The 25,248-nt window shown below is 36.7% G+C and overlaps 1 long non-coding RNA gene across 1 annotated transcript in view; it reads right to left on the bottom strand.

Moving 5' to 3' along the window:
• Window positions 1–776: 776 nt before the first annotated feature.
• Window positions 777–25,248, bottom strand: part of LOC131496859 (uncharacterized) — a 211,003-nt gene continuing 186,531 nt past the window's right edge. Inside the window, exons 4-5 of the long non-coding RNA XR_009254677.1 lie at window positions 18,540–18,652; window positions 777–1,767 (exon numbers count right to left, since the gene is read on the bottom strand). This is a non-coding gene — a long non-coding RNA (uncharacterized LOC131496859). The remainder of the gene's footprint in view (window positions 1,768–18,539; window positions 18,653–25,248) is intronic.

The following is a 25,248-nucleotide window of genomic DNA, read 5'->3' as shown; positions in this document are numbered from 1 at the left end:
GCCGCGTGGATGGTATGCTTCCCCTCCAGCCCTCCTCTATTTCCCTCAGTGTTACACCCTTGGTATTTAAAAAAAAAAAAATTTTTTTTAATGTTTGTTATTTTTGAGAGAGAGAGAAAAGGACAGAGCATGAGCGGAGGAGGGGGAGAGAGAGAGGAGACACAGAATCCAAAGCGGGCTCCAGGCTCTGAGCTGTCAGCACAGAGCCCAATGCGGGGCTCGAACTCATGAGCCATGGGATCATGACCTGAGCCAAAGTCGAATGCTTAACTGACTGAGCCACCCAGGTGTCCCCCTCAGTATTCGAAGGTGTCTTTGGACGAATCCACATTAAAACATAAGGGGAAAAGTTAGTATAAATATCCAGAGCCTCTCCTACTTGCCAGAGTACCAGCTGCACATTTTAAAAATGTTATTGAAGAATAATACACATACAGAAGAGTGCACATAGCAAAAGTATGCAGTGCTGTGACTTTTCACAAAGTAAACACACTTGTGTAAAAGCACCCAGAGGGCGAAACAGAGGAACCCTCTAAAGGTCTTCCTCATGCTTTTTTCCAGTCACTACCCCTCAACCAAAGATGATCACTATCCTGACTTCCAATAGGATGGATTAGTTCTGCCTATCTTGTACTTTATATAAGTAGAATCATATAACAGGGTTTTGTGTGTATCTGCCTTCTTTCACTCAACACTAATTTATCAGATTCAACCATATCACTTTCTGAGTTGTAAAGTCATTTTCCCCACTTTGTGTTCTATAGTGCAGAATAATATGAATACACAGCAATTTATTTACCCATTCTACAACTGAAGGGCATTTGGGTTGTTTTTGCAATATTTGGCAACTTTAGACAGTGCTGCAATGAACAATCTAGTGCATACTTTTGGTGATATATGTACATGTTTCCGATGGGTATGCATATCTAGGAATAGAATTGTGGAATCATAAAGTATGCCTATGTTCAGCTTTACCGGATAACACTAAACAGTTTTGCAAAGTGGTTTTGCCCATTTAGTTTCCCACGAACACAGTATGAAAGTTCAGCTGGCTACAGAGCTGTTCAGTCTTAGTATTTCCTTGGTTTATCATTTTAGCTCTTTCACTAGATATGCAACAGTCTCACACTGTGATTTTTATTTGCATTCCCCAGGTGCGCACTCTAAGAGATGCTTGTAGAGACACCTACTCTAATTCAGTTGTCCTTTCCCAAGAAGCGACCTACAAAGAAGGTATAAGGTATTTTAGATCAAGGATCCATAACAGTGGAACTAATGACATTTTGGCTTGAATCATCCTTTACTGCAAAAGATTCCCTGTGTACTCTGAGATGTTCAGCAGCACAATCTACAGTTGTGACAACCCAAAGCATTGTTGAATGTCTGTGGTTGTAGGGGAAGAGGCAGGTGGTAGTCTTCCCTGGTTGAAAACCATTGCTCTAGATCTGTTTGGCACATTCTTAGAGACATGTCAATCTTTGCAAGGTCTTAGAGGTTACACCATGATGGGAAATGTCTCAAGAGGACCAGCGCAGCAACAGAGCAGGGCACAGAACAGGAGAGCAGGGGGGACAAAGGAGGAGAGTCCATCAAGATCTTTGTGTTTGCCCCATGATCAAGGGGGCAAAAGTTCATTTGCAATACTTTAAGAATGTGTGGTTGCCTTGCCACCACTATTCCAACTGAAAATCTCTGAAATTCTTCTGCATGCTATGAGACCACATTAAATGGAAACAGTCATTCTGAAAGCTTCTAGCCAGCCAGGACCTGCAGATCAGTAAAAAAAAAAAAAAAAAAAAAAAAAAAAAGTGGGAAACTAAGCAGTTGAGTTGGATTCCTTTTATTTTGTAAATTTACAATATAAAAGGAAAGGCAAGTTGCCAGAATATGTTTTTCTTATTCATCTTGCTTAAAGCAAATATACTTTGAAGCCAAGATTTTTTTTCTTTTATCAGCAAGGTTATTTGTGTGTATAATAAGAGGGGCAAATAAGTACAGAAGTCTGAGGTAAACCAGGAAGGGTGTGCAAGTCTGACTGAACATTAATAACATTGTCTACCAATGCTCATAAGTATACTGAGATCTCCAGAGCCAGAGACACAGATTTGGATCCTGGTTCTGCCACAAAATGCTGGGTCATTTGATTTTAATTTCCTTGTGCCTCAGTTTCCCCACCTATAAAAACAGAGTTTATAAGACTATAAAAGCCTATCTCCCAAGGCTCTTTAAGGATTAATGAATTAATTGTTACAGGGCACACAAAAAATAATGTGTGACAATAGCAATAATTAATAAAAGTTGGCTACAGCAGGTTTTTCAACAATCATGTCGAGTAGGTATTATTACTTTACCTTACAAAAAAGAAACTGGATACAGAAAGGTAAAATATGGGGTGCCTGGGTGACTCAGCCAGTTAAGCTTCTGACTCCTGATTTTGGCTAAGGTCATGATCTCACAGTTCGTGAGTTCGAGCCCCACGTGCAGAGCCAACTTGAGATTCTCTCTCTCCCTCTTGCAGCCCCTCCCCTGCTCATTCTCATTCTCATTCTCATGCTCATTCTCATGCTCATTCATTCTCTCAAAAATAAATAAAACTTTAAAAAATTCTTAAAAAATAAAAAAGGTGAAATATATTGCCCAGTGTCACACATTTAGTTTCAGAAGGGTTATGTCTCAAGCCCAGGCTTATCCCTCAGGCTCTCCACCAGTCAAGATGCCTCAGTTCTGATGTACGGGGCCTGTGGCCCTCTCTGCCACGTACCACTTTCCTAGGAGTCTGGCAGGAAATCTCTCCAGTAAGAAACTCCCATGCCATTTCTCAATTACAAATCCCAAATACCTCATTCTTGTCTTCAATTTCAATTTTTTTAACTTTAAATTTCTCAATGACGTAAGATAAAAATTTTATTAATTTTAGCAACTGCTTGAATTTTGTAAGCCATGCATATAAGCCATGTCATAAAATCAACTACTAAAACAAGAAAATCAGGTAAGTTTAATGGAAATGAAGAGACTGACCAAATTAAACAAATTAAGCCTTTCCTTCTTCCATACTCTCTTAGGATTTGTTGTGGTGGTGGTTACTGCCTTGAGTCAATTAAGCCATGCAAAAACATCACTTCTGCAGGTAGATTTGTGTGTGTGTGTCATTTTAGCAAAGTGACATGGTGTAGGTGGAGTTGATCTCAGGGTTTGAAAGTAACTGAGGAAAAGAAGGTAGCAATGGCATTAATAATAAATATGGTTTTATTCCATGCGAATTTTGCAAGACAAATGGAATCTTTGGACCTGATGGTTTTTGAAAACCATTTGCCAGACATAATTATACTCCCATGGAAAGTATTTGACTTGGGCCAATCTTTTGGTGCAGAAGATCAAAGGAGAAAATCAGTGGGCCTTTGGGCTGAATAAAGGCTGACAATAAGGCCTTATAAGTTAATTAAAGTCAGATTTATACCCCTAAAGCCCCAGATCATTCTGCAGACTTCCTAGGGCAATTCAAGCTTTGTTACCCACAGACTTGGACACACCAATCGTCTTTTGCTTAACACTAAATCTTAGCCGTTTGAAAACAAAATTAAATATGTGGAGGCTTTTGTGCTAGGTCTCTTTGGAAAACCATGACAACTCTCCCCAAGACAGAGATCCCATCAAGGTCAGCAAGAGCTTTGGGTAACCCCAGGACTGTCTGAGCTTGGGTTCTTAATCCGGATCTCTAGCTTTTCAGAACCTCAATATTTATCTCCATATAGGCTTTATCCATTTGTTTTATAAGAAAGAGGTCAACAATCGGTCACAGACTGCATAGGACAGAAGCTGAGCACTTCCTCAAGGCCACTGCAATCCTGCAAGCCCACGACCTGGAGTAGGTGCCCAAGTCTTAGGTCAGCACTCTGTGTGCATGAACATCTGTCTTTTGAGCCTAGGTCACTGTTCACATTTCCTGTTACCCATAAGCTGACCCAATGGCCCTGAAGCTTCTCTATATAAGCTACTTTGGAAAAGCTGTGTTAGCTTTTCAGAGCACCCATCACTGAAGCAATTATTTATCTCATGGATTAGTGTAGTGCCTCCAGATCCTGGCTATGCATTAGGATCACCTGCAGAACTAAAAATCCTTATCCCCATGCTGGCCCACAACCACTGAAATCTCTGAGGGTGAGACCTAAGAAACGTATTTTGGGCTTTTATTATTATTGTTGCTTATAATTTCTCCTGGGAAGTTCTAGTTTGTAATCAAGACTATGAACCCCTGGTTTTGTGCACAATCTAAAGACACTAAAGAGTCTCAACCAGAACAACTTTCACCTGGAGATCACACTGTTTGCAGTATTATTATTTAAAAATATATGGGCTGCCTGGGTGGTTCAGTGGGTTGAGCGTCCAACTCTGGGTTTCAGCTTGATCATGATCTCACGGTTCTTGAGTTTAAGCCCCACTGCAGAGCCTGCTTGGGATTCTTCCTCTCTTTCTCTCTCTCTGCCCCTCCCCAACTTGTGCTATTTCTCTCTCAAAATAAATAAATAAACTTAAAAAATTTAAAAATATATATACCATAAGAAGGCCTGCAAGCAACCCTCACCAAGTAAACATTTTCTCCTCAGTAACATGACTTGATTTTCTGTAAATGCTTCCATATAAACTGCTTTTATAGAAACTTTTACTGCTCAGGGAAACACCCTTTGTAACATTATCAAAAATATATTATTTGCAAGAATTTTCCCTTGGGGAAGAGTGTGATGATAAGAAATCAAAAGTTTCTTCAATCCTTCAAATTGTTCAAATTCTTCAAAAAGTTCTTCAATTAATGACATTCTGGTATAAATCTTTCTCTTTCTCAGGGATAATTTGATATGGGAATAAAAATGAAAATGCCACTATAAAATAGAATTTCCTAGATGGAAACATATGGGGGCAAATAATTTTTTCTGTCAATTAACCATTACATTAAGTTGTATGTTTAAAAAGACAAACATATGCAGATAGAGATATCTAATCATTCAATTTTTCTAATTGATTGGACTGTCCATGTACTTCTACTTTAGTGTATCACAGGTAGTTCCCCAGGTAAAACTTGCTTGCAAATGTTTAACATTTGTTTAAAAATCCAGTCAGCATTCTCTGATTGCCCCAAAAGCTGTATTTGGAAAAGACTGACTAGGATTAAAATTGGCAGACCTACCCCAGCCTTAGGGACTGTTTCTTTGAAAACATCAGCAATGGTGGTAACAATTACTGAATAGGATTATAGCATTACTTAAGTACTTGCCATCTGCCACTTAAGATTCTAAGTGTTCAGGAACCTGGGTGGCTCAGCCGGTTGAGCATCTGTTGGACTCTTGGTTTCGTCTCAGGTCATGATCTGACGGTTCATGGACTCGAGCCCTGCATTGGGCTCCTAGCAGCGCACAGAGCCTGCTTGGGATTCTCTCTCTTTCTCTCTGCCCCTCCCCCACTCGTTTTTTTTCTTTCTTTCTCTCTCTCTCTCAAAATGGATAAATAAACTTAAAAAATATTTTTTAAAGACAAATCTTTTTCATATGTTTTTTAAAGTTTTATTTATTTATTTTCAGAGAGACAGGGACAGCATGAGCAAGGGAGGAGCAGAGAGAGAGAGAGAGAGAGAGAGAGAAAGATTCTAAATGTTCCCATTAATTTGCTTAAACCTCATAACAGTCGTATGAAAGAGGTTTACTTGTGAGGCACACTATTACTACTACCAAATTCCAAAGGTGGAAACCAAGAGTAAATGACCTACAAAAGGGTACAAAGCTAGTAAGAAACAGAACTTGGTTAAAACTAGAACTGTTGGACCCTCGAATCCACAGGCTTAACCACTAGCATTAGCTATGGGAAGATTTTTCTTTTTTGCACGGGTGAAAGCCCAGTGGCCTCTGCGGCTGGTTTCTGCCTCGGGGCTCACACTTTCCTGCCTGGGACTGCTGATAAATTTTTTATGGTTACATCCTGGATGTGATGGGACCTACACTCAAACTACTTTCCAGTTTCTTCTGTCTGGTCTGATATGAATTCTACCTTGTGTGAACAATAGCTATCTTGACATTCTCAAATACACCCAGGATTTCTACGCCTTTTATTATTTCTTCATACTCTTTCCTTTGAAAGGAATGCTCCTCTTTCTTTCATCAATAAAATGAATACCTGTCTCTAGATTCAGCTCAAAAGCTGCTGCTTCTATGAAGAGTAACCTGAGTTTCCTTTCTTAAATTGAAATATGTTTGACATATTATGTAAGTTTTAGTTGTATATGTGTTTATTTGATACAATTATGTATTGTAATAGGATTGCCATTATAGTAATTGTTAGAAAGATCATGTCACATAATTATCATTTTTTTGTGGTTGGAATAATTAAGATCTAGTCTCCTAGCAAGTTTGATGATCACAATACAATACTGTTGTCCACATTAGTGTACTGTACGTTATACACCTACAACTTATTTACTACTTACTTACTTACTATTTACTGCTTACTACTTAGGTACTACTTGTACCCTTGACTAATAACTCTCCTATTCCCCCACATTCTAGTCCCTGGTAACCACCACTTTATTCTGTTTTTATGAGCTTGGCTTTTTTGAGATTCCATACATAAGTGCGATCAAACAGTATTTGTCTTTCTCTGACTTAATCTCATTTAGCACAATGTCCTCAAGGTCCATCCATGTTGTTGCAAATGCCAGGATTTCCTTCTTTCTCAGGGCTGAATCATATTCCTATCTATCTATCTATTTATCTATTCATCCACCTACCTATCTACCTAACCTACCTCAGCTTTCTGTGGGAACTATTTTCCTCCTCTTTGATTTTATTGCATAGTTTCTTCTTTCTACCCTGAATATTGTTAATCATGCATTTGTCTGTCTCTCTCAATGCTTTATAAGTTCCTGGAAAGTCAGTATGTGTACTACTTACATTTTCATACCCTCCACAAGACCTAGCAGTGGTTTTACATGTTTTATTTTATAAAAAAATATTTTTAAGGGGGGTGGGGCAGAGAGAGAGAGGGAGAGAAAGAATCTTCAGCAGTCTCCATGCCTAGCATGGATCCCAACACGGGGCTCAATCTCACGACTGTCATCATGACTTGAGCCAAAATCAAGAGTCGGGCACTTAACCAACTGACCAGCCAGGCACCCCATAAAAGATACTTTTTTCAGTTGAAGCATAAGTTACATTCAGAGAAGTGCACCAATTGTAAGTATGCAGTGATGAATTTTCACAAAATGAATGCATCAACTCGTGTTGAACAAGATTATTACCAGTCATCCAGAAGCCTCCATTATAACCCTATCCCTACAAAAGATAACCTTCCTAACTTCTACCTATTTATATTTTGCCTGTTTTTGAACTTTGCATGCATGGAAACATATAGTCTGTACTTTTTGCGACTGATTTCTTTCATTCAACGTTATATTTGTGAGATCCACCCTTTTATGGGTAGTAGTATTTTGTCAACACCGTATGAATATATCACCAGGTATTAATCCTTCATCATTTAGATTGGGGCCATTATGAATGCTGGTGCCATCAACATTCTTGTGTATATGTTTGCTATATATTTGTAAGGATTTCTACTAGGTATGTATCTAGGAATGAAATTGGGTCCTATGGTACACACAAGTTCAACTGTAGTAGATAATGACCAACAGTTTCCCAAAGTTATTGTACTAGTTTAACTCCCAACAGTAGAAAAAATAAAGTTGCTCAACATCTTTGTAAAATCTCATTCTTAATTTATTCCATTCTTAATTTAAGCCATTCTTGTGGCTGTATAGTGGTGTCACACTGTGGTTTTAATTTGCATTTCCTGATGAACAATGAACCTGAACATCTTTTCATGTGTTCATTGACTATTCAGGTACCAGCTTTTTAAAGCAATTATTCAAGCTCCTTGCTTATATTTGTATTTGTGTTGACTTTCTTTTATCTATTGACTTTTAGAAATCCATACATTAGGCAGTGAAAAACTCTCTAAGTTTTCTATGTTGTGAATATTTTCTCCCAATCTGTGGTTTACTATTGTCTTTTTATGAACAGAATATTGTCTTTTTATAAACAGAAGTTCCTAATTTGAACACCATTAATATCTATCAATCTTTTCATTTGTGGTGAATAATGTCTTTTTGTTTCCTAGAAAAGTAGTCTTTCTTAACCACAGTTATAGTTTTCTTCTACCAGTAATTAAAGCAGGGTACAATATGATTTTCTCTCTTCCATAGACATTGTCCATTGACCACACATTACTTACTGATCTACACTGCTACCTTTGTCAAAAATCAAGTGTGTACAGATGGATGCGTCTATTTCTCCCTCTCTGTTCTACTCAATTAGCTTATTTCCCTTCTATCGATTCCATACTCTTTTAAATCCTGTAATTTTAAATTATGTTTTGATGCTCTGTAGTGTATCATCTCCAACGCTGTACTTTTTCAAGATTTTTAGGACCTTTCCTGAGCTTTTCTACTTCCACATAAGTTTTAGAATCATTCTGTCAGTTCCCACAATCAAAATGTACTGGATTTTTTTTAATGTTTTATTTATTTTTGAAATAGAGAAAGAGAGAGACAATGTGTATGTGTGGGTGGAGGAGGGGCAGAGAGAGAAGGGGACAGAGGATCCAAAGCAGGCTCTGCACTGACAGCAGAAAGCCTGATGTGGAGCTTGAACTCACGAACTGTGAGATCATGACCTGAGCCAAAGTCGGATACTCAACCGACTGAGTCACCCAGGTGCCCATAAATGTACTGGAACTTTTAATGGGACTGTATTGAATCTACAAATCACTCTGAGAAAATCTGACATCTTTTTATTATAATTTTCATATCATTAATGTGTTTAAATATTCTTTAATTTTTTCCAATATTTGATACTGTTATCTGTAATATATTATCCTCATTTTCACATTTATTCCTAAGTATCAAATGTGTTTTTTGATGCTAATATAAATGTTACTTTTAAAAATTAAAATGTTTAATTTGATGTTGCTGTTGTATGCAAACACAATTTTTTTGTACTGATGTTATATCCAACAACCTTCCTAAATTCAATTATTGACTGTAGATATTTAATTTCCATATTAGTAATTATACCATCTTTCAGTTTTGACAATTGTGAAGTTTACTAAAGATTCAAGTTATAGCCTAGATAGGCTTTGCTGAGAATTTGCAATCACTCTGTGTGTGTGTGTGTGTGTGTGTGTGTGTGTGTGTGTATGTGGTCTGGGTGAGAGATGTGGGGACTGTTTTGTAGTATATTAACCCTAGATGATGACTCCTCAATAAAAATTTAAATTATTCCCTAAAGTAATAGAAACAATATTCATTTTTTGTTTTACTAATATATATTCTCTATATATCTAACTCATGCATACAGTTCAGAAGTATATATATGTATAGTTAAGGGGCATTCAAATTCATTAAAATGTGTTGGTATCTGTTTCCTTTTATACAAAATACCATAGGTTTTAAAACAGGTACAGGGATGTGTTAGAGTGAGCAGATGATTTGCTGAATGTACATATTTATGTAAAGTTTAAATATTTTAATCATTCTAAGGTACTTTATCTTCTTAAAAGTATATTGTGTGTCTAGTAATCTATTAATGGAAATGGTAAAACTCTAGACAATAATTTGGATATCAAGGTGTTTGCTGTGGATTATTAATAATAAAAACCATTATGAAACATTTAAGTAACACCAGGTATAAATAAATTGTGGACCATCTTTACCTTAAAATATTGAACAATTTTTTAATAAGTGGGTTAATTATTCAATGTTAAGTGAAATATTACATGAAAACTCTAAAGTACCAAAACTATACAGTGTGATGTCAATAGGAGGAAAGAGGGGGAAAAAATAAAGACTAGCTATTTTCAGGTATTGAGATTAGAAGTGATTTTTGTTTTATTTTTATTTTTATATTTTAATTTAATTTTAATTAGCTTAATTTTAATTTACTGTAATTAGTCAAAATAATTCATCAAAATTATAAAGACAAAATAGTGGATACTATTCACTTTATAACATACTTGAAACCTCAGTCACATAAATGTTCTATAATAATTCTTTCAGGGTAGATCAGTGGTCCTAAGGGCTATGATTTTAAATTCTTTTCAAGATGCCAAATTTCACTTTTGTTCAGTAGACAATGTAGTGAATAAGTAAAGAATTACTTTACAGGTCTCACTAGTAGCCTCTCACTGTCTTAATGTCAGCCCTAAGGGTATATTGATTGACAAGGTAAGTTAAAATTAGCTTAAGAGCTTAGGCCAGGGGTGCCTGGATGGCTCAGTCAGTTAAGGATCTGACTCTTGAGTTTCGATCAGGTCATGATCTCACAATTCCTGAGATTGAGCCTTGCATCAAGCTCCATGCATTGTGAGTCAGGCTCCATGCTGACAGCGTGGAGTCTGTTTAGGATTCTCTGCCTTTCTCTCTCTATCCCTCTCTCTCTGCCCCTTTCCTCCATTCATGTTCTCTCTCGTTCTCTCTCTCTCTCTCTCTCTCTCTTTCAAAATAAATAAACTTAAAAAAAAGTCATGTGAAAAAAAAGAACTTAGGCCAAAGCATGCTCTTAAAAAAAATACCAGATGTTGAGGCTGAATGGCCAAGATTATTTGTCGATATTGATCAAATTTACCAGCTAGTTGTTTAACCTCTGCTCTGGTCTGCCTTTGAATATACATTTAGCTTTGGGTAGTCAAAGGAATCAATGTTGCAACATATTTCACTCTCTCTGCCTCATTTTTAAAGACATCATGACAAAATAACTAGCTCAAGAGTGAAAAACATAAACCAAGGAATGAAATAATTGTTTGACATTATGAAACTTATTAATACATCCCATTATCCAAAGAGAAGATATAAAGGTATTTGATCCCATTTAATACCTATTCCAGCCGAAAACTCTTAAAAGCAAAAATGTAGAAATACTACTTAATATGATAAAGAATTTCTATCACAAGGCAATAAAGAGCATCAAGTCAACAGGACAGGTAAATTCAAAGAGCCAACCAGTATCATTTCACTTTATTTTGGAAGTACTGGGCAATGAAATGATGACATGAATGGAAACCATTCATACTGCAAAAAAAAAAAAAAAAAAAAAAATTTATCATTATTTTCAGATGATGTGTTGATTTTACTTAAAATTCCAAAAGGATCTACTGAAAATATATTAGAATTAATTAGTAACTTAGAAGGATACCTTATATAAATCTTGATCAATAACCATTAAGTAGAATGTATAAAATATTTCATTCATAACAGTACTGAAAAAAAATCACCTTAAAATATCTAGGAATAATGTTAACAATAAATATTGTGCTATAATTTTATGTAAATAATTATATTTCTGAAACTAAAGTATATTTATCATGTAATGAGACATAATCAAGCTTCTCAATAACTGCCATATTAAAAAATAATATGACAGGCACCTGGTGGTTCAGTGGTTAAGTGTCTGACTTTGGCTCAGGTCATGATCTCACGGTTTGTGAGTTCAAGCCCCAAATCCGGCTCTGTACTGACAGCTCAGAGCTTGGAACCTGCTTTGGATTCTGAGTCTCCCCCTCTTGCTGCCCCTCCCCTGCTTTCTCTCTCTCTTTCTATATATATGTATATATAGGTACAAACTAAATAAACATTAAAAAAATAAATTAAAAAATAAAAAATAGTATGATAATTAATGGTTTTAAGTTATTTTAAATAAAAATTTTAATGAAATTCAGAAGAAAATCTAGAGAGCATAAAAAAACTAAAGCCAAAAAAGAAAAAAAGGTATTAATAGAATATAATTGTTTTTAATGTAAGGAGGATTCACAATAGATTCCTCCAGATTTAAAATATATTACTTCAGTAATTAAAACAGCGTAAAATTAATATTGAAATCTAATCAGAAAGTTATGATAACTGAACCAATCAACAAGAAACAAAATGTATATGCATGCATGTATATGCGTGTGTGTGTGTGTGTATATATATACATATATATACATATATATATGTATATATATGTATATATATACACACAAGGTAAATGTGGAATCAAAATAACTAAACAAAACAAAAATCATAGAAGAAGAGAAGAAAAGCAGAATGAAAAGTTCTGGAGAACTAGTTTCGTTATTTGGGGGAAATACCAATTTAGTACCTGCTCCGTGTTATGTATCCAAATAAATTCAGAGGATTAAAAATAAAATATTAGAAAATAATGTAAAACACTAGAAAAAAATTAAAGCCAAAACTAATCAAATGTATGATGGTAAAATGTCTTGCTAAATCAAACACAATGGAAGAAACAAGAAAGGAAAATATTTAACTTCTCAAATTTGTCCATATGTAAGCATAAGTAATGATTACATATTTTTAAAAAATTGCAGTAAATGTTCAACAAATGCTACTCATGAATAATATCTTTATTATACATAGAAACAACAGAAATCAATGAGAAAGTCAATAAAATCCCAATTGGTAAGTAAGAAAAGCAGAGGAAAACCACCCATAAAGGGGAATACAAGTTCCTTACAAAATTAGCATGGAGTATTTAAAATGAGAATATCCACTTCAGAACCACTTAAGAATGTGGTTAAATTAAAATTGACTTTCCCTTCATTCTTCACGAACTTACTGAATGACTATCTTCTGTCAAATATTTTTCTAGCAGCTAAAAATATAGTGTTTAATATGGCAAAGTCCCCATCTTCCTCAAATTTATAGTCTAGTGGAAGAAACAGACAAATAGTAAAAATAAACAATGTAATTTATCTAATAGTGAGTACTATGGAGAAAATCAAACAAAGGAAAGGGTTAGAGAGTCAATGGGTTGCCAATGGGGCAGTTTTTCATGGGATCCTTTAAGAAATGTGCCTCTAATTTGATGACTTTCTGGCATCTAGCCAGAGGGAAGAGTAAGGACAATATGGTGATGGAAATATAAAGGTGGAGGCTGGAAGAATCACAACGTTCAGTGTGCTTGGGGAGAGTCCGTAGGTAAAAGTGATAGAAAGGGGAACATCATCGGGGCGCCTGGGTGGCTCAGTCGGTCAGGTGTCTGCCTTTAGCTCAGGTCATGATCCCACAGTCCGTGAGTTTGAGCTCCACGTCAAGCTCCATGTCAGGCTCTGTGCTGACAGCTCAGAGCCTGGAGCTTGCTTCAGATTCTGTCTCCCTCTCTCTGCCTCTCCCCTCGCCTCTCAAAATAAATAAACATAAAAAAACAAAAAACAAAAAAACAAAAAAAAACAAAGGGGAACATCATGCAGGGCCAGCTCAGGGAATCTCATCTTGTTCTGATGCCAGATATTGTCCAAATGGTAAACTTTTTTTAAGGAGACAGAATTGGCAATGCTATTAAAAAAACATAAAATATCATGTATTTAACTCAGTAATCCCACTTCTGGAAATCTGTTCCTTGAAACTTATTCTCCCTCATGTCCTATATGATTACTTAAAACATTTCCAGGCTTCAAAAATTCCTTATCCCACCCGTTTACCACTATCATACTCCTTCATCCTAGAGGATAAACTAACCCACTTTTGTTTCAGAAAAAAATGATCTGTTAGGTAGGAACTCCTTTAGGTCTCAATTTGGAGCCAGTGACTCATCTTTATACCCATCCTGCCTCACATCTCCTTTCCTCTCTGGGGAAGGTACCCTCCCGCTGTCCCCTGCTTCTGTATCCAGCAGACTCTGACCCTTGACCCCTCCCCTTCCTCCTCTGGAATCCCCAGTAACTGTTTTCCCTCAATTATTTTTCCTTCTATTTCCTTCTATTTCTCCTTCTCTACAAACTTCTTCCTCTGCACCAGTGCAACTCACTTCAAAAATTACCCATTGTTGAAGAAACAAAACAAAAAACTTTCCCTATCTTTCTTAGCCAACTTTTCTCAAAAACGTCCACTTTTACTGATGCCACTTCCTCACTTTCATTTATTGTCATAGTTTCTGCCATCTTGCTTTTGCTCCCATGCTTGCAGTGGAAACTGCTCTGGAAAATACCACCAACTTTCTCTTTGTTACTACATCCCTTTTATATCCAACCTTTTGCTGTGGGTATGCTTCAGGGGTGGCCTTCTTCAGAGGGCGCACATAAAGCCACCAAGGAAGTATGAAATCTGGGTCCTAAATGTTTTATTATCCTCTCTGTAATGAGCCCTTAAATTACTTTATTTTGCACTACTCTTGGTGGAGGTATTATAAGCCACTGTTAAAATATCATTTGTATTACCTTAGCTTGGATTAATTCCATGTATAAATCCTTGGGGAAAAACAAAACAAAGCACAGAACAGTCCAAGTAATGGGTCAACAAGCAAACAATCTCATCTGTGATTTAGAAAGGAAGGCTTCTGACTGTGGGCAGCATGGGGAGGTGCTGACTCCAGAGCAGGAAGGTTGAAAACCTCTAGAACATAACTTAGCACTGGTCACTGAGATGAAGGAAACGTGTACACACCAAATGAGAGGAGGGAGCACATAAAAAGATAGGGGAGGGCTGAAGACATACTTTTGTTTTTCTATAATCTAATGATCTACTAAAAGCTGGAATATGTATGTGCCTGATGGTCTCTTGGAAAAAGACCTGTTTTTGTTCTTGTCCAAGTAAGGACTCTATCCTTGTGCGTCGGGAATTGTAAATAGGCTGTTTTATCAAATGGAAGGCCAAAAAAGAAGGAGGAGGAGAAGGAGGAGAAGGAGGAGGAGGAGGAGGAGGAGGAGGAGAAGGATTAACTCAGGCAAGAGATGCCATCTTCTATTCATTTCAGATGCATCCAGTTTCCTAACACTTACAGCCAGCCAAACTGCAGGATAAAGTACATACAGTAAAATTATACAGACTTGCAAAAATTCTGATTTGAATTCAGGGTATTAATAGCAGAAGGAATGTTCTTCTGGGAGTAATCTAAGTGTTATATTTACCTTTGGTTTGAGAATATTTGCAATGAGGAATTTCAAATGCAAATATTTTAAAAGCATAGCATGTTGGTAGAGAGACACTGTGGGCACTTCTGTTTTCCTTAAATTAAAAAAAGAGGTTTTTCTTGACTTTTTATTGGAATCCTAATGAGACCATAATTACGACAGCAAAAGGGGAGACTGCAGCTGTTAAAAGCTCGGTGTTACTGTACATATAGTCCCTGCACTAAATTGAAAAAAATAATTCTAAAACCATTCAAGAGAAGGGGAAAAAAGATGATTTAGCAAAACAAATCTTAAATACTTATATCCTTAGTATGCATGGATTTTTTCTAATGCAGATTTTTTGAAATTTGGCTGTCCTGCTTCCTCTTAACTATTCTTTTCATTTTAATTGGACCATAGTATAATACACTTTAAAAAGAAGACCCACCTTTGTTTTTGTCCCTTCCACACATACCCAACTTCCCACACCTGTTAAATGTTATGATATGAAGCTAAACATCTCCAAAGGCTAAAGGCTCAACTATTTTTGTTCGGCTACAACCCTGTTTGGAAGTTCTGAATGCCTGTGTATGGGACAGAGAATTTCTTTGAACACAAGACTTGTGATTACAAGGACTTTCACCTTCTGGTTCAAGGCAGCTATTTGTATTTTTGCTACACCTGACCAGAGGAAGCATTATTTCTCTTGAACCAATGACCATGATCAATTGGGTAAAATTTAATTTTTATTTTTTTTATTTTTTTTTTATTTTTTTTTTTTAAATTTAATTTTTAATTAAACAGTTCCAAAATGGCGCCCTCATTCTTCTGGTCATGTCCTAGACCTGGACTCAGACAAATAAACATTTTTTTTTTTATAGAACAAAGAGGATGATCAGAGTAGATCCTAAGCAAAAGTGTGCTCAGATTGACTTGTCATTAATGGTACTTGTTAACTTGATAGACATTTTCAACCAGAAGTTCCAGTAGCAAAAATCTAATCCAAATCCTATTTTTCCCTTCTTTGGTTGGGAAAATGAAGCCCTGTGCATTCGCAAAGCAGTGGAAGAAATACAGACTGGCAAAGAGGCAGGAGTCTTCCAAGTACTCTATATAATGGAGCACAGCTGACCTTGTTTTGTTCCCCAGCCATCACCCAGAACTTCCTAAAGAGCACCTCAAGGGCATCTCCCCAAGTTCTATTCCAATCAGAGCCTTCAGGAAATGGTAATGTCAAGAGCACTGATGCCCTCCTCACATCTTATTGTGCACCAAAAGGGGAGGATGCTGTTATCAAGTCTAATAAAATACATTTATGCTTCAAACTCTGATCAACGTGAGTCTCCACCACAACCAACAAAACAGCAACCTTTCAGATTGCTATTTTAGAAACCTAAATTTATTTCTCAGCTCTGTGATAACTGGACTGTCCTTATATCCAGAGTTTACAAAATCTTCTAAAACGCTGTGTTCTTACTTTGGTGACTTAATCAGCTTATATTACAGATGAATAATGCATGTCTGACCTAGCCATTATCAGAGAGCTGTTATCTGGTCACAAATAACACAACAGAAGTGTTTTCAAAATGAGCTGAGGTTACATTACACAGAGTTCTTATATTTCACGCAGAAGGATAAAAGCTGCTTTTCATATAATCGCTAATTGTAGATAGTTGTATTTATTTCCGGATTTTTAAAATAAGTCAGTCACTAAATTTGATCAATGTAGCATATCCATTTGTAATCCATGTTATTTCCCCCTTTTTGATTCTGATATACTCCACCACCTCTGCTGCACCCTCACAACAGCTCCTAACCCTGGCATCCATTTCTTGCCCACTCTTACATCTCACAAAAAGAATACCAATTATGGGGCGTGTGGGTGGCTCAGTCAGTTAGCCATCTGAGTCTTGATTTCGGCTCAGGTCAGGATCTCATGAGTTCATGAGTTCAAGCCCTGCGTCAGGCTCTGCGTTGGCAATGCAGAGCCCGCTTGGGATTCTCTCTCTCTCCCTTCTCTCTCTGTCTCTCTCCCTCTCTCTCTAAATAAATCAACTTTAAAAAAAAAAAAAAAAAAAGAATACCAGTTGCAAAGACAAAAGGTATCTCTACTGTTTTCTTAAAGATTTATTAGTGATCAGACCTTCCTGAAAGGAAGACTATAACCATTGCCCTGACAGGACCAGGACCATGAAGAATATGGATATGGGAGGTGATGTCTACTCTGCCTGCCAGATAGGCTTACACTGTTTTCATTGCCTTGTCCTGTTTCTTACTCTGTCCTATTTGTTTATGGAAAGAAGCAGTTGTATGCCACACTTGTGGAATCAGGAGCCAATGAAACAAAAGGCTACACCATCCAATTTTTGAGGGGAGTGGCACAAGAGCATGCCTTCCTTTTGGCCCCATGGTATTGTGTATACAAAGAACTCAAAAAATATCCAGAGAGGGGCGCCTGGGTGGCTCAGTCGGTTAAGTGTCCGACTTCAGCTCAGGTCACGATCTCACGGTCCGGGAGTTCAAGCCCCACGTCGGGCTCTGGGCTGATGGCTCAGAGCCTGGAGCCTGCTTCCGAATCTGTGTCTCCCTCTCTCTCTGCCCCTCCCCTGTTCATGCTCTGTCTCTCTCTGTCTCAAAAATAAAATAAACATTAAAAAAAAAAAATTTAAAAAAAAAATATCTAGAGAACCCAAAAGATGCAGTAGTAAGATTGACAATGTCTTCTATGGTAACCTTTCTACTGGCTCACTCTTTTTATCCTATAAAATTTTCCTTTTTGTAATAGCAGGATTTTTTTCTGATTTCAAAGTAAGATATATTTATTCTGAAAAAGTATTTTAAAAGGAATAAAACCTAAAATTAGAATAACTCCAACATCTGGAGGTAACTATGTGTTTTCATACTTTGTGTGTGTATGTGTGCACTTTAAACGATAATTGTGATCATGCTTACCACACTCATGTTATACTGAAATTTCTTAAGTTGTATGTCATCGCCAAACAAGAGGACTTTTAATTGGATTCTTAAAGACATGAACATCTGTGTCAACATTTATTTAGTCATTTCCCACATTTTTGGACATAAGTTGCTTCCCACACCAGCACCTCTGCTATCACTGTCAGAGGCAAAGTCTTTTACACCCACTTGTCTCTTCATACACTGAGTTCCTACAGCCTCAGATTATCTGCATCCACTGAAGAAAAACACCAGGCAGAGATAAAAAGGTTTGGGGGTTATAATTCATCAAGCTTGCTCCTTAATGCTTTACTTAGAGAGTCTATCATTGCCTCATCTTTGGATCCTTCTTCTCTCTCTAGAACCAGTCTACATCTCCCTTTCTCAGCACACCTCCTTTTTTCAGTTTCTTGACTTCCTGGATCTATCTCAGCATGGATCAAATTCTGGCTTCACATATCCACAAGTCCAAGTCCCTCTGGTCAACCTACCATTCTACTACGGCCCATGCCCCAGCATCACACCTGCTACAATCAGAGCTTTGTTTTACCACTAATTATGTTCCACTCATCTCCCATGATCTGCTCTTCTTACTCCACTCGAGTTGCAAAAATAAATACCATAGACTAGGGGGCTTAAACACTTGTAATATATTTTCTCACAGTGCTAGAGGCTGGGAAGTCTGAGATCAAAGCGGCAGCAGAGTCTGTGTCTGGTGATGCCTCTCTCCTTGGGCTGTGATCACGGCCTTCTCACTGTCCTCACATGGCCTTACCTTGGAGCAGGCATGAGAAAAGAGATTTGTCTTCTTATAAGGCCACTCATCCTAACAAACTGAGACCCACCCTTTTGACCCCATTTAACCTTAATTTGCTGCTAAAAGCCTTTTCCCCAATTCATTCACATTGTAGGGTTAGGGCTTCAACATAAGAATTTAGAGGGGAAACAATTCAGTCCATAGCATCCCCTTCAAATAACATGCAGATTTCATCAATACCTTGACTATTCCAAATTCTTTCCTAGAGAAAATGCTCAGACTCCCCAAATGATGGCAACATCACTCCAAAAGCAGGTCAGGCTTGCAGACCTAGTGTAATCCAGCTGCAATGAATTCAGGTTTAACTCCAACAAAAAATATTCTCATAAACATTCAGATGATCCTTCAGTTGACTGTCCCCCAGTTTGTTTCTCTGCCTTAAATATGGCACACCTCAGACACTGCTTCTGATTACAAACCTGTCTGGCTCCCAAGTCGCAAAACAGCAGCAAATATCAACTAATCAATGTTTTATGGTTGTAATTAAACTGTGCACTCACAAATAAAATGTAACACTTAAAATCAGGTCCCAATTTCTCAAAGCTGCATTAATATTTATAAAATGATTATTGCAGACGGGCACATTCTTTTACTGCTTATTAAGGCACATAGTACTCACTCAGGACCAGTAAATTCTTAATTATCATAGAAGTCGAAGGCCATGGTTTCTCAGTTCCTTCGCCTTGTCCCGACAACTTCCCACCTTCCGAGGCCTCTTTTATGGGTAAGCTTCTGGTCTTTTTCACTTCCCTGCCTTTCTATTCCCAAGAGATGCTACCTTAAGAGAGATCTTCTGAGAGAAAGCTAATGGAACTGTGATTTCCCGTATGACTCCATGGAGTAAATGGAGCAAAATGGTCCATCCTCAGCTAAACAGCTGTTTCCAGCTTTTCTAGGAATTTCGCAGCCCGAATGATGACAATTTCTCTCCCCTAAATCCCACCCATAGTTGTTTCCACCAGACCACCACCATAGTCTATTATTAGCCAATATAAGATCTATAATATCTCAATGGCATTTTTGTAGAGGTAAAAATCACATACTTATATAATAGAGGTGGGAATTGATTTCCATGGCGATAGCTTGAGCTCTGAAGCAATACAATATTTTAGAAATATTCATTAGTCCAAAAGGAAACTTTAAATGGTAAAAATGAACTAACCCCACCAGCTGGCAGCATAACAGAGCAGAGAGGGGATAACACATTTGGCCAAGTCATAGCCATCTGAGCTTTGAGACTACACAATCTCAGCCCCTTGTGGAGGCTCAGGTTCCTTTTATACTTGGCAGAATGTTATTTCCTGATGTACAGAAAGCAAGAAAATGGTTTTGGGGAAGTACTTATAGGGCCCCAACAGTATCAAATAGCTTTTTACAAAACATTTTGATGAGCTAACTTGAAATTCATCAGAAATTTACAGATTATATTTATTTCATGCAAATATTCTTTTCATAGAATTATAGACTAGGAAGGGAACTTGGGGATTATTAAGTCTGAATCTCTCATTTTACAGATGAAAGTAGTAAGGTGACATGAAATTAGGTGTCTGTGGTTGATCAATTTTATGCTCAGAAAAAAAGTTAGTTGACTAGAAAAGTGTTACCGACTCTGTGTAGAACAGATTCAGCTATTACTTACCTGTATGAGAATTTAATAGAAACTGTTGATACTAGCAATTATGGAGGTAGAAGAAGGAGCAGCCCTGATGTCTTATTAATTCAGAGCATAGAAATATACATCGACTCCATAATATTTCCACAGCCTGCTATGGGGGCTTGAATTCCCACCATTAGAATCATCTCATGGAGTTTTAGATTTTTATCACTATGGAAACTTTCAGTTGTATGCAAATTTTATTTGTGTACAATGAAAGCTATAATACATTAACTCACTATATTAGCATACATTACATTATCAACGTATGTAAGAATTAGATAGGACAAGCAGATACACTTACTGGTAAGAAACACAGGGAAATTGAAGAGGTCTGGTGTCTATTCCTCCTGCCTAAGGAAACAAGATGGTGCAAAGGATGGAATGTGCTGAAGAATTTAGACATTTGAGGATTAGGTGGGAGAAATAGGAGGAAGGGATTTATAAAAAGTCAGATATGCCAAAGAAAAACTTTGCTCTCTTGGTCATCCAGATAGGATTCACAGGCACCTGTTTAATTAATGGGAAATATTAAATTCATTTTAAGCAAGCAAACATGAAAGGAAATCAGTGGTGGATTAAGTAGCAGTCTGTTTAAGGAAAAGAACATGGAATCTGGGGTCAGATAGACGTGGCTTGAAAGCATATCTTTCATCTACCAGCTACATGATCTTGAGCAAACCACTTACATTTGAGCAACAGTCTCTTCATATGTAAAGCAAGAATAATAGTACTTTTTAAGAGTTGTTAAAAGAATTGTGTCTGGCATATAGTAGACATTCAAGAGCTAGGAGCTACAAGAAAGAAGGGGAAATTCTACATTGCTGGAAACTTAAAATTGTAAATGAAGCATCCCCAATTGCCAAATTCCAGCCAGTCTATCCAGTAAGATTCTTACAGGATGAGGCTTCCACCCCTTCACACCTGCCCCTCCATTTCTGTACCAGTCTTCCCACATTTTTGTCACAGAAACAAACAAAATGCATGAGGAGGATCACTTTGTAAGACAACAGTTTTCAGAATCAGAAGCCTGGGTTGGGGAGGATTTGGGGGACAGGATTTAGGAGATCTTTCACTTCACTCCCTATCTTCTACCCACAATGCTTTGTATCATTCACAACAGCAAAGGGCTTCCTGTAGAGTAGAGAGCTCAGAAAGCTTACTCCAGAACTCGCTGATTCCTCCTTACAAAGTTCCAAGGTTTGCTGATACATCCATGTTCACCTTGATATTTAGCACATCATTGTTACTACAGCACCATGGCTCTACCCATCACTCCACCACCTGTACCTGTCATCTGTAAAAAAAATATACTCAGCTAAGGTTTTGCCACTGAGGACTTAAAATTCAAACGTAGGAACAGGAATTCCAAGAGACCAACATGCTACAGTACCTAGCTTTCAGACAGGAATTATTTGGAAACTATATGTCCATTTTAAAAGCTGGTAAGCACCCAGAAATTTTCTGGAGGAATGTGTACAATTTTGATGTTGTCATTTGGTAAATGATGTCAGCAGGAATGTGGCTGAGGGCACAGACTCACTAGCTCTAGCAATAAAAAAAAAAATCAATAATAAAATTAAAATTAAAATTAAAAAGAAAAATTCTTTACCTGTTCATTTTCTAGCACTGTAATGTTGTAGTCCTGAAAAATGGCGATTTGGTCATGATGAAGCATATGATATTTACATTTACTCAACAAAAGAAAAATCCATAAAATCCATTTGCCAAACACACCCTAAAAGGAGTCTCTATGCAGCTGAACACTCTTACTAGGTAGTGTGGTTGAGGTGAGATTTTAGTGTTTGCAAATATCAAGAGTGAAGATTTTTAGATTATCATCTTTAGATCCCCAGGCCCTCAAATCTATCATATGCTATGAAAATAGCTCATGGGCATCCTAAGTAGTTAACAGTAACTATAAAAGGGCTAACTCACCTATCACTAGGCTTCCATCCAACACATTAGAGAAGTGACTTGTTTAATGAACCCCATTCAGTTGGTTTTGGCATCCCCAGTAGTTCCTTCCACAGACCCCACTCCCTCTAGAAATCTCACCAGAAGCCAAGTTGTACCAGCTTGTTCTTCTGAGCTTTTACCAGCCATACAGCTGCTCTCTCAGATCCAGCTTCCATCACTCAACTGGTCTCTGTGATTTTTGTTCTCATTTGGGATATAGCTATGTCTGTATCCATCTCTCTGTATACAAAAATTTTCTTTGTTCTTTTTTTTTTTAACAAAATAACTTTTCAGTAGTAAAGGGAAATATTTATTGTAAAACTTTAAGATGATAAAGATATTATAAAGATAAATTAACTTACTATTCACTCATAATTCCAATGCCAAAAAACAACCACTGTTAAAATTTTGGGGTATGTAATTAGGCTTTCATATGTATAAAACCCAGGTATTTACAAAATTAAAATCGTAACATACACCATATTCTGTACTTTAAAAACAAAAAACAGCATTCTATGGTGATTCTCTCTACATGCCAGTACATGCTTATTTCTTCATTCTGATATCTTGTCTGGTTCCTTTGGCTTGATGTCTATTTAGACAATTTGATTAGCTCCTGACTCCATCTTTCCTTGTCCAATGTCTTGCCATTTTATTTTTACCCTTGTCCACAAGCCCACAGAATAAAGCTATTAAAACTGGGTTCTTCCCACAGAATAACAGACTGAAATATGCAGTCCTGGATTGGATCCAGGACTAGGAATAATCACTATAAGGACTTTACTCGGGTAATAGATGAAATGTGAACAAACTATCTAGAAGCATCACCAGTAAAAAATAGTCACTGTTGTTTAATAATGAAACTGAATGGCCTTATTCTTAGGAAACATACACTGAAAAATTTAGAGGTAAAGGAGCAGTATTTGTGTAGCTCACTCTCAAATGGCTCAAAAAATTAAAATTAGATAGAGATAAAGCATATGTGGTAAAATGGTAACAATTGATGCATTTGAGTTAAAAGTACACAGGATTTTTCTCCTGAAATTTTTGAGTTTAAATTATTTCAAAAGAAAAGTTAAAAATATATATGCCAACTCCCTAATGAAATTAGGTAAAACAAACAAACAAATTAAAAAAAAAAAACAAAAAACAGAGAGAAAGATATAGGGAATATCTTTGTCTAAGAGTATGTTTATGCCCCTGACATTAAACTAAGCATACTATTTTAGGATTAAACCCCTCAGAAATCACCAAGTACAGTTTGTCTCACTTAAAAAAAAAAAAAAAAAAAAAAAGTAGTTGCCTTGTCTAAGACAAAACAACATATTTTTACTCCCTGTCTTACTCACTACATGGGTCTTAATCTCCAAGGCTGAGAAATGCATGAAATGTTATTGCTTGAGATATCCCTAACTCCAGAATTTATACTAAAATTTACTGGAAAGAAAATGAGCAAGTTCTTAATTTCTTTTAATTGAAACTAGACAGTTCAGTTCAGATTCCAGACATTACAAAATCTATTCTAAAATGAATGGTGGGCAGATTGAAACATAAACACACACACACACACACACACACACACACACACCTACTTTTAAACTCAAGACCATAGACAATTTCACTTTTGTTAGGATTGATATGTGTACAGTTTACAGTTTTCAGTAACATAGCAACATTTGCTGTGTGTAACAACAGCATCTAAAATAACATAATAAAAAAAGAATTATCTGCGATTAGAAATGAACTGTTAAAACTACACTGGTCAGTGCCAAAAATCAAGGGACTTTATTAGTATTTCAGTAGCTGCAGTGAAAAAAGCCCCTCTGGGTGCCTAGAAAATCTGCCCCCTTAAGCTTTCCACCCATCCTCCTCACTAACATGGTAATGGGCTTTGTTAAATTCAAAGACAGTTACGTCAGCAATTTGTGGCCTCTTGTGGGTTTTCCAGGCCTATAAAGCACACAAATTATATCCAAATATTGGCCTGAAAAATTAGTAAGCTATAGGGTTTGTGTTATTTTAGCCAAGCTTTACTGGTGTAAAAGAAACCTAGGGACCCTAAAACTCAGTAGTTTCTTTGCTGCTTTATTATTTTCTTTTATGGTGGGCTGATCCTGATATGTTAATATCACTTTTTACTTTTCTTTTCTTGCTTCGTTATTCTATTATTTTTATTATTTTTGTCTTGTTTTGTTTTCTTTAACACCCAAGGAAAATTTTGGCAGATGTTAATTAACATTACATTTCTGGTACCTTTATAAAACTGTTCTTTGGTCTTCTGTTTGGAATTGAGCTATTAGAAAATATCTAAAATTATTTTCTTTTTTTAGAAGCTTTCACGACTATCCCAGGAAATGATAATGCCCTTTGTAACAAGTTGCAAATCCCTATTCATAGGATTCCATACATCAGAGTGTGATGCAGTAGCTGAATGGAGTTACAGCTTTGGCTGGGCCAGGTAAGAATACCCCCAAAGAATGAAACTACTCATGGTTATCAGAATCTCCTGTGCATTAATTTAATGAGGAAAAGCACTAGCATTGGGAGTCCAAACACTTGAATCCAACACCAGATGTTCACTTACTAGCTTTGAACAACTGTGGCGAAATTTCTTCCTTTTTTTTTAAGTATGATTATATATTTTTTTAATTTTACAGTAAAATGCAAATATGGAAAAACATACAAAATATATATTGCTGAATGAGTTATTTAAAGTTAAACATCCTTGTAAAGTCACTCCAAGAGGCTTCCAGATGGTCTGTCCCATTCACAATTCTTCTGTCTCCATAAATAACTTCTATCCTGACTTTTATAACAATGAAGATAGAGGGAAATGTTTGCTATAAAAGTCAGAATGGTTGTTATTTGTGGCCAAATTTGTAACCTTATTTTCTTCATGGGAGTAATACTGAGAATAACAGCAGCACTAATTAACTCACAG

Source organism: Neofelis nebulosa, chromosome 16 (genome assembly GCF_028018385.1).
Source record: "Neofelis nebulosa isolate mNeoNeb1 chromosome 16, mNeoNeb1.pri, whole genome shotgun sequence".
NCBI classification, from domain to species: domain Eukaryota; kingdom Metazoa; phylum Chordata; class Mammalia; order Carnivora; family Felidae; genus Neofelis; species Neofelis nebulosa.
Note: the sequence above shows the minus strand (reverse complement) of the source record. Positions and strands in the feature narration are given on the sequence as shown.